The following is a 14232-nucleotide window of genomic DNA, read 5'->3' on the forward strand; positions in this document are numbered from 1 at the left end:
CATGAACATCCTGTTTCGCCAATTCTAATATCACGGCTGGGACATTTACTATACTACAGCGTTAGCATAGTATGATATTTGTATATTTTGCTGTGCTCTAGGTGACGATGTTAATTGTAGAAATTCTGGACTGGAATGTTGTAGTGGCTCTGTTCCAGTTTTTGTATTGAAAATGTACTGTTTTCTCTGTTTACAATAATGAAACTGTGACAGTGTAGCATCTGATGTCACGGTCGTGGTAGGGAGGGAGGGGCTGCCTGCGCTCGCAGACCGACAGCCGTCGAACAGGGCGACAGGCAAAGATGGTGGAAGCAGACGTAGCAAGCAGAGCGTCAAAAATGCTTTAAATCTTCCAGTAAAACTCAGGTGAGAGAAATGCTATGTCCCAGCTTTTAATGTTTTTTCGTGTTTGAGCTTTGGTGTTCATGCCGGTCACAATTCAACGCGAGAGAATGAATGCGGAGAGGGAAGAAAAAGCCGTGGCTTTTAGATGTGTGTGTTTTTGGCAAGTCTTTAGCAATTTAATGGGTATTTCCCTGGGATTAGGAGTACATTGATTGTTTTGTGTGTTCCCATCAAATCCTAGGATGCACATTTTCTGGCGAGTTGCAGTTTTGCATCGTGATTTCGAACAGGAAAACAAAGGATGGTGCTGGTGCAAGAAATCATCGCGGTCAACACGCCCCACTTTCCTCCCCATTTTAAACAGTAGCATCATTCAGGTGATGGAGAATTGAAGGCCGATTTTTACGATAGCCTACAGCTGATGCATCTTTCCGTGGATAGTAGTAGTGTCCGTGTTTTAAGCAATGTTGACATTTGTAAATTGGTACTTTGTGTCATTGTTGCAGTTTCCTTAAGTGATATTAAAACTTTATCGCTGTGTGTTATGGTTTTGTGTGTGTGTGTGTGAATCGTAGAGATGGTTAAGGCGAGGGCAAGGAGTTTATTAACTGTAGACTACAAATAGATTACTGAACTTCTTTCCTATTGCAGTTTATGTTCATGTCGCAGGCCAGTTTGGATATCTGTTACTTCCTCGTGTACAATGACCAAGGCTTGGTGTTTTTTTTTTTTGCCAAATAGTGCGCTACTATGCATTAGCTGTTGAATGGCAGTCTCACGATGTAGGCTACGCTTGTGCTGTAGGCTATACCTTCCTGCCAAATACATGCCCTAGATGCTGTATGTTTTTTGGAGATGCTGTGCAGGTGCAGAGGGAAAGCTTTGTACTATGAGCGATGCGACAAGGAAAGAAATAACTCATTCTCTGAATGAAGAGGCGTAGACCTCATGGGAACATTGCCTGTTTTATTGCGCTACTCCGCGGTCTTCTCCATGACTTGAAATTTCACATTCTTCCGCCGCGTTGCACCTTTGCCTCACCGTTTAATGATGCTGGCCATGCAGGTAGACGGCACAACATCAGTCAGTGGTTATTGGTCACGGTTGAGGAGATGGGAGGAGTGCGGATCTTTGCGGCTCTGAGGTAGGCTATGTAACACCTCCGGTTTGTGCGATCTCTATTGATGGTGCTATCGATGCTCAGTCATGCGTTGGTTTTGATTAACCTGTCTTTGAGATTAGATTGCAAATGTCATTCGTGTCGCAGTATGCAATTATTCAGCTAACTCATGCAAACGGTGTCAGCGTATGTTTCATTTAATTGCTGATGTCCGATATTGTGAATTTTAACTGAGCATGGTCGAATTTGGTGTGCTGTTTTCACATTTTGCCACATATATTGTGCAGTGAACGAGATGAGGTATGGGAAATAGGTAGGCTAATGCGTTTTCCATTATTTTTTGCAGAGGTTCGACTACCTCATACAGCCACAACAACTGTAGCCTACCCGTGGCCTAGCCAGGATATGTCATCCATATGTGTTTGTACAGGTTGTGCAGAATAAATCCACTTGTGAGTAGGCTAAACTGTAATCAAGAACCAGGCTTGTTTAATGCGTCCAAATTAATGTCAGAATAACAGCAGATAAATGAATTTGTCATAGGCCTATACCCTCTCACACAAACACACGCCAATGCACACAATGAACAGCTCAGGAAAACGATTTGTTTGCTGTCAATCCTAATCCACAGCGCTTTAGAATCACAAGTGGTGTGTCACTGTCACATCAACAAATCACCTGACACAATGTCTAACAAGCCACCTTTTTGCCCAGTGAAGCTAAAGGACCTGTGTATACACGACTGCAAAAGTGACTATAACCTTAGACTTTGACCCATTTAGTTGAATAAGGAAACACATCTATTACAAAAAATTGTTTATTTTGCTTTTGCACTCAAGACATACTATGACATTGATTTGTTATCCTGCTTGTGTGCTGTGGAAAGCCATTCTTGGTTCTGTGGAAGCTTCCTGGCAAGCATGTGTGTAGAGGCTGTGGTTCTACAGTTGTCTTTCAAGTCCACCAGTACAGGAGGAGATTTGTAATATGGCACACACTTCAGCTGAAGAAGTAATAGATGGGAACATTTCCCTGGAGGTTCAGACCTGTTCTTTTCATTTGGTCTCATTGTTGTTCACGTGTGTTGAGACCGTAATCCAACTGATGTGTGTGTGTGTCCCTCATCTAATTGATACTGCATTGGAGAGAAGTGTTCTGGGGTTTTGAATAGATTGGGGTCTTTGACCCTATATAATACACGCTTGCAAGGTTGAATCAATCTGATAGGAATCAAGATGTGTGTTAAGGAACTTTATATTTGCCATAGTGGATTGTGTGCGTGCATGCATGTTTTGAGGGTGGGGATGGGTGTGTGTGTGTGCTGGAAGGGATTCATAGCAGAGAGAGAGCTGTAGATGTAAGAAGAGAGTTTGAGTGTGTGTGTGAATCTGATGGTAGAGGTCTTCATCACAGCGTGCACTGTTTCCTGATAAAATTTAAATTCTATTGTTAAGATATTCAGACCTTAACATTAATGTAATCTCCACTGCCTTATTCATCATGTTAACACACATCATACAAGTGAGTGTTTACTTCCCTGTTTAGTCTAGATCTTCCTTGGACCACATGTCTGTAGTAGTGCTGCCCTACTGCAAACAGTCATCCTGTTCCCTGGAGAGACTTTGGTGTTGTCTCATTATAGTTTTGCTATCTATCAGTTTTATACCTCTAATCCATCACAACAGACTGACATGACTTACCTTCTGGCACCTTTGAATCATAAGCATGGTGATTTATGGAGAAAATCAATGTAAGGCGACTGCTGATTTCAGAGAACTCAGTTGTGTGGACGAGGAGAGGTGTTGATGCCAAATGTATGGAGCTTCACACCTCCATTTTGCCAGGCCATATCCATACCCCTCCCCACACACACACACACACACACACACACACACACAGACAGACAGACAGACAGACAGACACACACACACACACCCGTCTGTTACTTTCTGACATCCCCACACTTCATCATCCAGAGTGCTTAATTGCATTAGTGTCAGTCTCATGGCGCTGAATCACTCTGAGCATTTGTATTCTCAGTAACTCACCTCAGATGCCTCGCTACACCAGATCTCATCCATGTGCGCATAAATTACTCAGCTAAAAAAAAAAGAGAGAGAAATTAGAGAAAGATATAGAAAGAGAGAAGACAAACGATATAGCTAGCTAGTATGTATGTGACACACAGTCATATATTTCTGACTCCTGATTATTTTGTGTGTGAGGAGTGTGTGTGTGCTCTTGGGCTCATATAGCATGTTATTGTTAATAGCCAGAATTAGTTCCACTTTTGCTAATTGCAAATCTATTCTTATGGAGAGGCTGTGAGTCCTGGTCAGGCAAAGGAAGGGGAAGAAACAATAGCTCCTCAAGATAGACTCATTATACTGCAGATATGGAAAGGCCAGAACAGGTCAAGCGTGGATTTAATTAGTAAATTGAGTGGTGAGAATTTGAGAAACGACTGCCACAGATGAGGCTCAACGAACAGACACAGGTGCAGCAGTTATTTTAGCCGAAGCTGTTGTACTCATTTACAAATCCAGTCATTGTAGATGTAGACGTTGAAGTTGAGCCAAACTCTACTGGGCTGGATGGTTATAGCTGATTGTGCACCCACACGAAAGTCATACCCAGCCAGAATTGGAAAAATGAACCGTTTCTTCGAATGGAAGGGTGAAAAAACTGCCTCCACAAATTGTGCAATGCAGAAGCTCCGAGGCATGACTTGTTATTAATCTTTAAGCGGAGCGAGCTGGATTGTGTCTGCGGCCCTAATGCAAGGCCAAGGAAGCGAAACATCTGCACCCTCTGTGATATTGGGGGCTCGAGCTGGGCCTTGGGCAAGTCATCTTCATGTATTATTTCTCTTGTGCGCCCATGGAAAGCAGCAGGCTCCAGTCACAGCACAAAGGTGGGAGAGCGAGCAAAAAGAAAAGCCACAAAAAAAAACATCAGTATTGATCTTATTCTCCCCTTCTGCTCCTCACGCTTGGCAGATATTTACTGTACGGTGGCTGTTTGGTCTGTGGTTGGGTTTATGATGATTCATCGCTGAGTAAGAGAAGAGCAAATTTACGTGGTCCCTATGTGTTTTAATCAGGGATGGTGGACGTTAGTCATAAAATACAGAGTTATGGATGGGACTGCATCAGAGGAATTATTCATGAAGACTAGATGATTTATTAAAACCTTATGCCCCAAGTAGGCAAGTAAACCAAGTTAAAGAAGATGTATTATTCATGGGATAGAGAGGATTTCCCTCATATACCCCTGGTGCAGCTCAAATAGAGTGGTCATTTTCTTATATTATGTATTTTGGTCTTTTATTACTAAATGTAAGACCATTTACCCAAATTAACTCAGAATACTCTGTAGCAAAAAAGAAACTGCACAAGGCCGAGCCCCATTGTTCAATGTGAATAGTGTTATTTGACGAATACATTTGCACACACACACGCACAAGGGTAAAAAACCCTGCAGTTTAAATTAGACAAATGTTGGACGTGTTTTGTTCTAGCTTTCAAACTATTCCTCTTTTCCTTACGGCCAGTCGGAATATTCTTTATAGACATTTTACAGTTCAAGCTCAACCATATACTGCAGTTTATCTGATGTTGACCTTGGATTACATTGCAGCCCAAGGATAAATCTTAGAACAGCTCAACCCTGGTGAATATGTCTGGACCAGTGTTGGGACTGTCCATATTTACAGTATGTGAAGTGATGTGAAATGTAGTCGACAGCAAGGCCCTACCTCTGTTGCTTCTCAGGATGAAGATGTTGGTTTAACAGTTGCCAAGGTAGAATTTTGCTCTGTGCCACTGAATCAATGAGGATTAGCTTTTTTGGGCAGTTTTATGTTTAATGCACGGTCAAGTGGAAATGGCAGTTTCTGAATAATCCAGCTAAAATGGAAACTTTTGTTGATTGTGTCCACGGGGTCCCATTTACAGATAACAATGGATTGCTAAATGGATGTCTTATTTGTTTTCCAGTCATTCATTGTAGAGCCCCACTGTGTTTTCTTCTGTTGTGCTGGCTGTGACTAGGCTGTCTGGTGAAAGTGGCTGCCCTAACACAACCTCAGATTGTAGGCAAATAACAGAAATATAAATGATGTTTGTGGTGAGGAATTATGGCTTTGTTCTGAAGCTAAGACCATAATCCTTTTTAACATACACCCTGTTGGTGGTGTAGTCTGTTTGAAGTATTTTAGGAGGGGATTGTCTCAGCTAACAAAGACAAATATTTGGGTGGAAAAAAAATCAAGTTGAAAACCTCATTTACCCAAAATGGAGAATGGAAACAGCTTGCACTAAGCTAAAACCCTTTATCAGTGTGCCCGTGGGGGACGAAAGAGAAAGTAAACAAATCCACTGGTCATGAAACACTAAGTCCTGTGACAGTTTTAAACGTCCCAACAGATGTATGGTGGGCTTATTAATATTTAATGTTCAAGAGTACAGAACAGCCCAGGCTGGGCACCTTAATACTATGGAATTGAAAATTCACCATGGCCTTTGAGGTCTTGGCTTTTTTTTAGTCCTGAAATTATATTTTAGCTCAGTAGCTCTGTGGTTGCGGGAAGGGTAAGAAGATAAGGTAGCCAGCCTTTCCGCTTGCATTTCCATTTTCAGTAGAGGTAAGAACCCTCTTTGCCTGATAATGTGTAATGACTCCTAATGTACTAACTTCTGTTGTGTTACATTTTTGATACAGAGTAGTGGTACAAACAGAGACAAGACACAGAACAGGTGACCATAGGTATGAAGCTTAGGTTATGGACTCCATTTTCTTTCAGCCTTAGTTACTACAGTAGAGGTCTATAATGGCCTTACATGTGGCATACTAAACTGTATACATTCCCTCTGAGTTTACTTTGGAGTATGAGCAGCATATAGGATAATCTTGGTAAATCTGAAAAGTGAACTGTAACAAACCAAATGTACCCTCTTCATGCAATGATGCACAAGTTGAGGTCAGTTGTCACATTTGCTCCCAGAGCGAGTTGTTTGGTATCAACACTGTTTTGTGTCGCTGTTGTTTTTCATTTAGACCTGCTGGCAGTCAAGGGAAAGCAATGAGTCAGCAGTGCTTGCTTAGGGGGAGGTGTTGGAGCCATCTTTGGCTTGTCGCATTCGTTGATTGTTTTAATTGAAGCGTCATGGAAACGGCTCAGGGGAATTTGGTCTGTAGGGCAGGATGTATGGCTGGACTTGGCTCTGGCATAGTTTTTTTTTTACCGCAGTTGTTCAGAAACTTAATAACCTTCATAGGGGAGGCTACACGAAGAGGGGTTTATCCTCCTCCTGGATTAGTTTATCACTTTCACTTAGGCAGAAATGAAAAGGAATATTAAATGCAGATTTAATTTTCTGCTGTTCCATTCTTGTAAGCAACGCTAAAAAATAGACCAAGCTTAATGAGGATAAAAATTGCACAAACTCATTCCTTCTCCTTGCCAACTCAAAATATTGAATTTCAAAGTCTTTAATTAATATTTTTTAGAGGACTGAAAGAGAAAGTCATTGGTTTCATTACTAGTGACGGTAATCCTCTGATATCCTCGGAGTTGTGAGTGTTCCTCAGCAAAGGCTTTACGGTTGATTAATTTACTCCTCCTCAGAGCGTCCTCGCCCCTTGTAGTCAACAAAAAGAAGTCTATTTTTTTACAGGACATATAGCACACTGCCTAAGTGAAGGACATTATAGAAATAGCTCTACAATGATAATCATGTTCATGTTATTTTTTACCATCACTCTATTCATATGTTCAACGATTTTCACACAAGGGTGCCATTTTTTCACTTGGTCTAGTTGTCCTTGATAAGCACCTGTTGGAAGACGGGTTAGATTTATTTGGTACCAAACCAGCTCATGCTGTGTGCTTGTGTGCTTTCAAAATCTGACCTGCTTTGAAGTAATCACTTACACTTTTCCAGCAGCCTCTAATGCACTTTCCCCGTCATTCTGTTTCTCCTCTTCATGTCAGTTTTGATAGACTTACTCTAATGCGGCCCTAAATGTCATTCCAGACTTCTGAATATGAGATGTATTTTCCATGGCCCACATACCAGCATGACAGGCAGTTATTTAATATACTTTTTTGACAAGTACTCCTCCTTGATTGGCCGATTCTCAGTGAGTCATCAAAGCTTCAAGTGGTGAAGTGGTACACAAATTGTAGGGCAGAGGGGTCACAAGCAGCACAACAACACTCTACAAGATGGCTGGTCTTAGATGAGTTTTTTGGAAAGGATTACTGATTCCACCTTACCCCTGATTCAGACTAATATGGCCTAGTCTTCTTTGGTACTCTCTCCAAATTATTGGCTGGAGGGGGTGTTTACACCCAATTATTGTCTAATTCCTACTGTTTTCAGCGCAGATGTTGTATGTAAGGATTTAACATATTAAAGGAGTTGTTTTTTTTTCATCCTAATAGAATCAATGTGAGTCAGACTGTTCACACTGTAGAAACAAATTACAAAATTACAGTAGATGAAATTCCAGGGAGTAACTGTCATGAGGCAAAGAAGAAATAGAAGATGTTACAGTGCGGTACAAAAGGATTCCTGAAAACCAGGAATAGATTTAAAATGTCCTCTTAGTTCATCATCTGTGTTTGAATCCAGAATGATGATTCATTTAATTATGATTTGCTTGTGTGTTTGTCTAGTTCTTTCTGTCTGTGTGTGTGTGTGTGTAAATGTGAATATGTGTATGAATACCAATATGTGTTCATACTTCATATGCATCTATAGCTTGGGTATGTGTGTGGTATGTGTGAGAGACAGAGAGAGCCCTCAGCATGCTGTGGTAATGTGTGAGGATTGGAAGGTCATTCCCCCATGAAGCTTGTGCTGTCGGGGAGCCAGAGATCATGCTCCATAGCCCAGTGGCCCAGAGGCACTAGTGGCAGCGGGGCAAAGGGGTAAGAGAGCAAAGCAGCGCTCACTGAGCCCCAGCCAGAATTGGAGCAGGACCGCAGCACGCTACCCCCCGGAACATTACTGGTGTGTCCCTGCTGCTGCTGTTGCTCTCGCCATCTCCACCACCGACACCACAGCAGCAGCGGGTTGTCAAGGGAATCCATTTGCAGGAAAATGTCACAGAATGTACCGGCAGTTGTGACTCAATGAGTGTCTAATCTTTGTGAGAGGTTTCTCCTGTGCTCTGCTTGGCACAGATGCACTCCCACCTCATACTGCAGGCATAGGTTTAACAGTAATGTTTAGGCACAGTACCAACATGTTTATTTTAATTTGTGGTGAGGTTGCCATAGCAGTTACATTTGGTGACAAGAAAGTAGATTACACAGTATATGGTGTTGAGGGAGAATGTGCAGAATAGCTTATTTGATCCACTGGAGACCACTTCAAAATGATCAGTTTCTCTGGTTTTACTATTTATTGGTATGAGTTAAAGTAAAGTTAACATTTTAGTTTTATTCTATAAATTACTGACAACATTTCTACCAAATTTATTGGTATGTGTTTGAGTAAAATTAACACTTTTGTTTCATTCTATAAACTACTGACAACATTCCTACTGAATTTCAAATTAAAAATATTGTCATTTAGAGCATTTATTTGCAGAAAAATGACAATTGGTCAAAATAGCAAAATAAATGGAATGTTTTCAGATCTCGAATAATGCAAAGAAAACAAGTTCATATTCATTCTTAAACTACACAATACTGATGCTTTAACTTAGGAAGAGATCAGAAAGCAATATGTGGAAACACCGCATCTTTTTTGTTATTTTGACCAATTGTCATTTTTCTGCAAATAATGCTCTAAATGACAGTATTTTTTATTTGAAATTCAGTAGAAATGTTGTCAGTAGTTTATAGAATGAAACAAAAGTGTTAATTTACTCAAACACATACCAATAAATAGTAAAAAAAGAACTGATCATTTTTTAAAAGTGGTCTCTTAATTTTTTCCGCGGCTGTATATGTATATACAGTTGAAACTCTACTCTTATGAACTGTAAATGCTTGTTGTCAGCCCACCCCAACCTTGATCGCTATCATATACCAGGCAGTGTTGTTGTTGTAGTTGTTATGTAATTAATGGCTTCTTCCCAAAGCCATTCAGCTTTAGCGTCCTCTTTGTTTGAAATGAGTTATGTCATTTTGGGGAGTACTTGTGTTTGAATGGGCTTGTAGTACTTCTTTGTTAAAGCCTCTCATTCACTGAGACCATGTAGCTGTGAAGAAGGCATGGCTGCGTCTAGTGCTTATATGCTACATGCACAAATTTGGCTCTGAGCAAACAAAAACTCACTCACACTCACACTCACACAGAAGTGATATGCTTCTTAATGCTGTACCAGGGTTACAAGGAGGGTGATGCGTCACAATTCTGTCAAACTCTAAAGGTCACTGTACCACTGTGTTTCACCTGGCGTTCCAAAGGGATTAATTACTGAGTGATCCTGCTGTCTCGCTTGCTCATTCTTTCTACTCTAGAGCCAAGGACAGACCAAACACACGCCAAAACAACACACGCAGTCAGACAGAGGTGTCCGCAAACAGTACGGTCCAGGTTTTCTGTGCATTAAACAGGTTGACGTCTCAGTTGCACTGCAGCTGAAAATGAACGTGTCAGTGTCGTCCTCCTTAGCATTTTGAATCCATATTGATCATGGTTTTGTTGCAAGTTGTGTATTTGTCATTGTGACTCTAAATGTAGTCGAGTGAATCTAATCAAACATTATTGAATGATCAGGCAGTTTAATTAATTTATCATCTCTGATGACTATTTGGGATCTGGCATAAAATATGTTTCAACTTTTGGGGGGTGAAAAGAACATTTGTATTGGTCTAGCACTTAAACTGCCAATGAAAAGCCTTAATTTTGAATTGGTGCCGATAGCCAAACAGCCATGACTATTTGAAAACCTTCACAGCACAGCTTGCAAGTGCCTTGCCTTTCATAGTGGGAAAGGGATTGTTTTCTGCCAGTTTTATGGAAGACCTTTGATCCAAAAAGATCATAGGTCTCTCTTTCAGTGTAGAGATCAGAGGGACTGGGGACTCAAATTGTGTTTTGGCATATGGAAGTGTGGCTTCATCAACATGATTAAAGTCATAATTTGACCACAGCCCTACAGATTTAGCACTTCTGTCCTATGAAAATGTCAGCCTTTGCGTTTCTTTCTTTCTTTGCCAAAGTCTTCTTCCATTGGGTTCACGGGCAAGCATGCTAAGATGGTTGCCTAGCATTTGTACTTGATGCAAAGACTCAAATACAGGTTGGTTTAAATAGTGTTGAGAGGCTTACAGGTCATCACTGCAGCTTGTCATTAATACATTGTAACTTGTTATGTGTGGAACCTCTGGTATTAGACTAGTATTAACATATTCTACTTAGGGGTGGTATGTTGCCATGTGAAGGTAATGTATCATAATGTACCACATAATCATATACTGTATCTTACTGTAAGGATGTGCTATAATCTTTCATGCATATTTAGTTGAGGTACTCTGTTTTTTGGCCTGTTGGCTCCTGTACTTCCTGTCAGTCTCACCTCATAACAATCTGATTGTCAGTGTAGGCCTGCACTCTCTGCTTCCGGTTTCTCTAACATCCTACATGATTGGGGTCATACGAGGCTCGTAGAAGGAGGAGCTGATGCTGCTTTGGCTTCTGGTACACCTGTCACTTAAAGGGCCCGTTCCCGTAGTGCTGTGGAACACATGCATCTCTCCATGGTCTCTCCTTACAAGCGCTCCAGACTGACTGTACACAATGTAAGGACACTTGGCCACTCCCAGCCAGTAAATTGTATCTCATGTGAAGGAATGAAAGCGGTGACCTAGTGTACACACACACACACACACACACACACACACACACACACACACGCACACTTAACTCAAGCCCTTAGGGGGGGCTCCATGTAATGGTGAGTGAATGTAGAGAGCCCCTGGAGAGGGTTTTGCACACTACAAAATTTTAAGTGCCCCTCTATCAGTGCAGAACAGCTGCTGGTGGACCTCTGGCCCAGTTTGCAGTCTATCCATCTAGCCACTCATCCGTCCATTCCATTGCCTGAGGAGGAGAGAGGAAAAAAAGGGTAAAAAAAAAAAGGACGGATGAGCTCTCAGTTGCTCACCACAACCCACGCAAAGCCTCAGCAATGGGCCATCAGTGGCCTGGTAGAAGCTGGGCATGATGAATTTGCTATTTCTCTGCTTATCGTTTTGGGGATGGAAAAAAAAAAATAATAATAATAATTCTCTTCTACTGAGTAGCTGAAGTAGAAGTGAATTATGATTTATTATGATAGCAGTTGCATACTGATGTAATCTCCACAGACTGAATGTGTAGATGGGGATGTGACAGCATGGATGACTGTCAAATACAAGTGTATGTAGTATGAGCAAGAGAGATACAAGTGTATATACTATGTGAACATGCGCTAATCCAGGATTGGCCTTGCCTTTAGCCCATGTCTCAAGTCAGTACTTTTAATCATGTCTTGATTAGAAAATATAACCATCATTGTAATTATGGCTGTGTAGGGAGGTCATTAGACTGATTATTGCTGCCCTTTAATTAAAGGTTTACCTAACTCGTTCTCTTAAATAGCCAATCGGATTGTCTGAGATGTCAAGAATATGTGAAATCTGGTCTGAAAGGACCTAATGATTTCATACAGTTGATTGTGAAGTTTATGTTGATGATGGTTGCCGTAAAGCTCTTTCTCATTTTGCTTGCAACAGTATTCTTTAACTAGTCTGGGAAGTCCCGCCCCACTTCTTCCGGCCAAATTGATTTTGCCTCTGCAGTGGGTCTGGTCAACTTCGGATAGCCGTTCATTTCAAGATTTCCAGAATCCTTGGAGCCAATCACAAACTGGCTTTTGGCTACCTGGCGCGCCATTGGCGGATTTAAACTTACCACGGCTACGTTACAAAATCTACTGCACGGAGAGTTTTTAAACATTGGACATGGTGGCCGCCGAAGCACCGCAAAACTTCGATAAGGCAAGTTTTCTTTGAAAACAGAACAGAAACTTGCCCTGGAACAATTCATGCAGAAAAAATATGTGTTTGCTTTATATAGTATCGTTGGTCTGATTGGTTAAAGGCGTGTCCAATTACGTGAGTGAAGTGGATCGCTAATGAGTAGTTGGCCAGACCAACTGAACAAATGGAATGCAGTGAAGGGGCAGGGAATTCCCAGACAATTCTTTAACACTAATCAGTCTATATCCCTCGTCCGGGATATTTTTATTTTTTTGTCAAAAACAATGTAAAGCTCCGGGAGTTTTCACTTTCACAAAGAACAACCCCGGAAACATTGAACCCTTTTCTTTTATAATATATACAGTTCAAAAATGTAAAATAAATAAGCACTTTGTCAGGGGAATAGAACTGATGTTTTGCACTTTTTCGGCATCTGAGTGGGGTTTCTGCTGCTAAGGACCCACCCATTAGCAAATGACAGCTATTCATATGATAAGGGGATGGTGATTCAGTGATCTCCATTAGGTCATGGTGTGGCAAGTTCACCTCAGGGGGTAGTGGGCCACAAAGACATTCTAGGGCCATTAGGCAATGCCCTTTGTCTTTGACGGAGGTCTCACAGGTTTGTTCACACCAACTCATCAATATGCATGCGTAGGGACACAGACTTAGGAATGGCAAAGGACACTCTGAAATTATAAATATGTGGTAGTGAAATAAGACACACTTTCTGAATGCTAAACAAACATGTGTTTAGCCAACACCTATGTTTACAAGGCTCAGAAATAAAAAGTCTTGTGAATAAATCTTTACAATGTGTTTTTGTACAAAGTCTGAGCACCTTTGAAACAAGGTTTTTCCAAGGGTATGTTTACATTTGATTTAAATTAAACTTTTTTTTTACTACATTCCTTTTACTTACATGATATTATTGCTGAGGTCTTTGAAATAGAATCAAATATTCCATTTGTGCATCACTGGTTTTAGTTAAGGGGAATGTACAAAAACATCAAGGCATGACAGACAACTTAGAAAAGTCTAAGGCCTTGGACTGTAGAGTGTGATTTTACACATTTACATTTTTCTGTCTTTGTGACCATAGACCTAAAACATAGATCAGCGTCAGCTGCATTCCATTTTTCTAATTCAATTTAATTTATTTATATAGCACCAAAACAATACATTTGTCTCCAGGCTTTTGTATGTATGAGTGATGAGTCATGTACTGTGTATTGACAGTACCTCAGAAACTGACATCATGTCAGAATTGTGTACAAATGTGAAAAGGTGCCCTGTATTATATTGTGCAGCATTCATTATCCACCAATTCCTTACATTTAAATGGGCAAGGCTGGGTTCAGTCTTTTCAGAGTTGACTGGAGAAAGACTCTCCACCTGGAAAAGTGAGTCTAGGTGGAAGGGAACATACTGTGCAAGGCAAGAGCCCATGCGTGTTTGTTTGTCTGAACAAAAAAGCACCACACTGCAGCTAGGCTGAAAGAAATGGGGGGGGGAGGGTCTGGTTGTTGTTGCTACTCTGCTTCTCTGAGAGGCCTGTTTTTGTGCTCCTGTTGCAGTGATTAAGGGAGCAGCTCTGTGTGCTGTGTACACTTGTGTTTTATTTCTTTATTTTTCCAGTGCTATTAGGGGCCTGAAAAGTGTGGCTGAAGTGTGGCTGCCATGCTCTGTTCTGTGATTGAACCTTCTTTTCTGTTTCCCTTTGGTCAGATCGCCATTACCTAATTTCCTCGATTCCTTTCTCGCTCTTTAAAAGCTCTTGTTT

The sequence above is a fragment of the Sprattus sprattus genome, assembly GCF_963457725.1.
Source record: "Sprattus sprattus genome assembly, chromosome: 15".
In the NCBI taxonomy this organism is placed as follows: domain Eukaryota; kingdom Metazoa; phylum Chordata; class Actinopteri; order Clupeiformes; family Clupeidae; genus Sprattus; species Sprattus sprattus.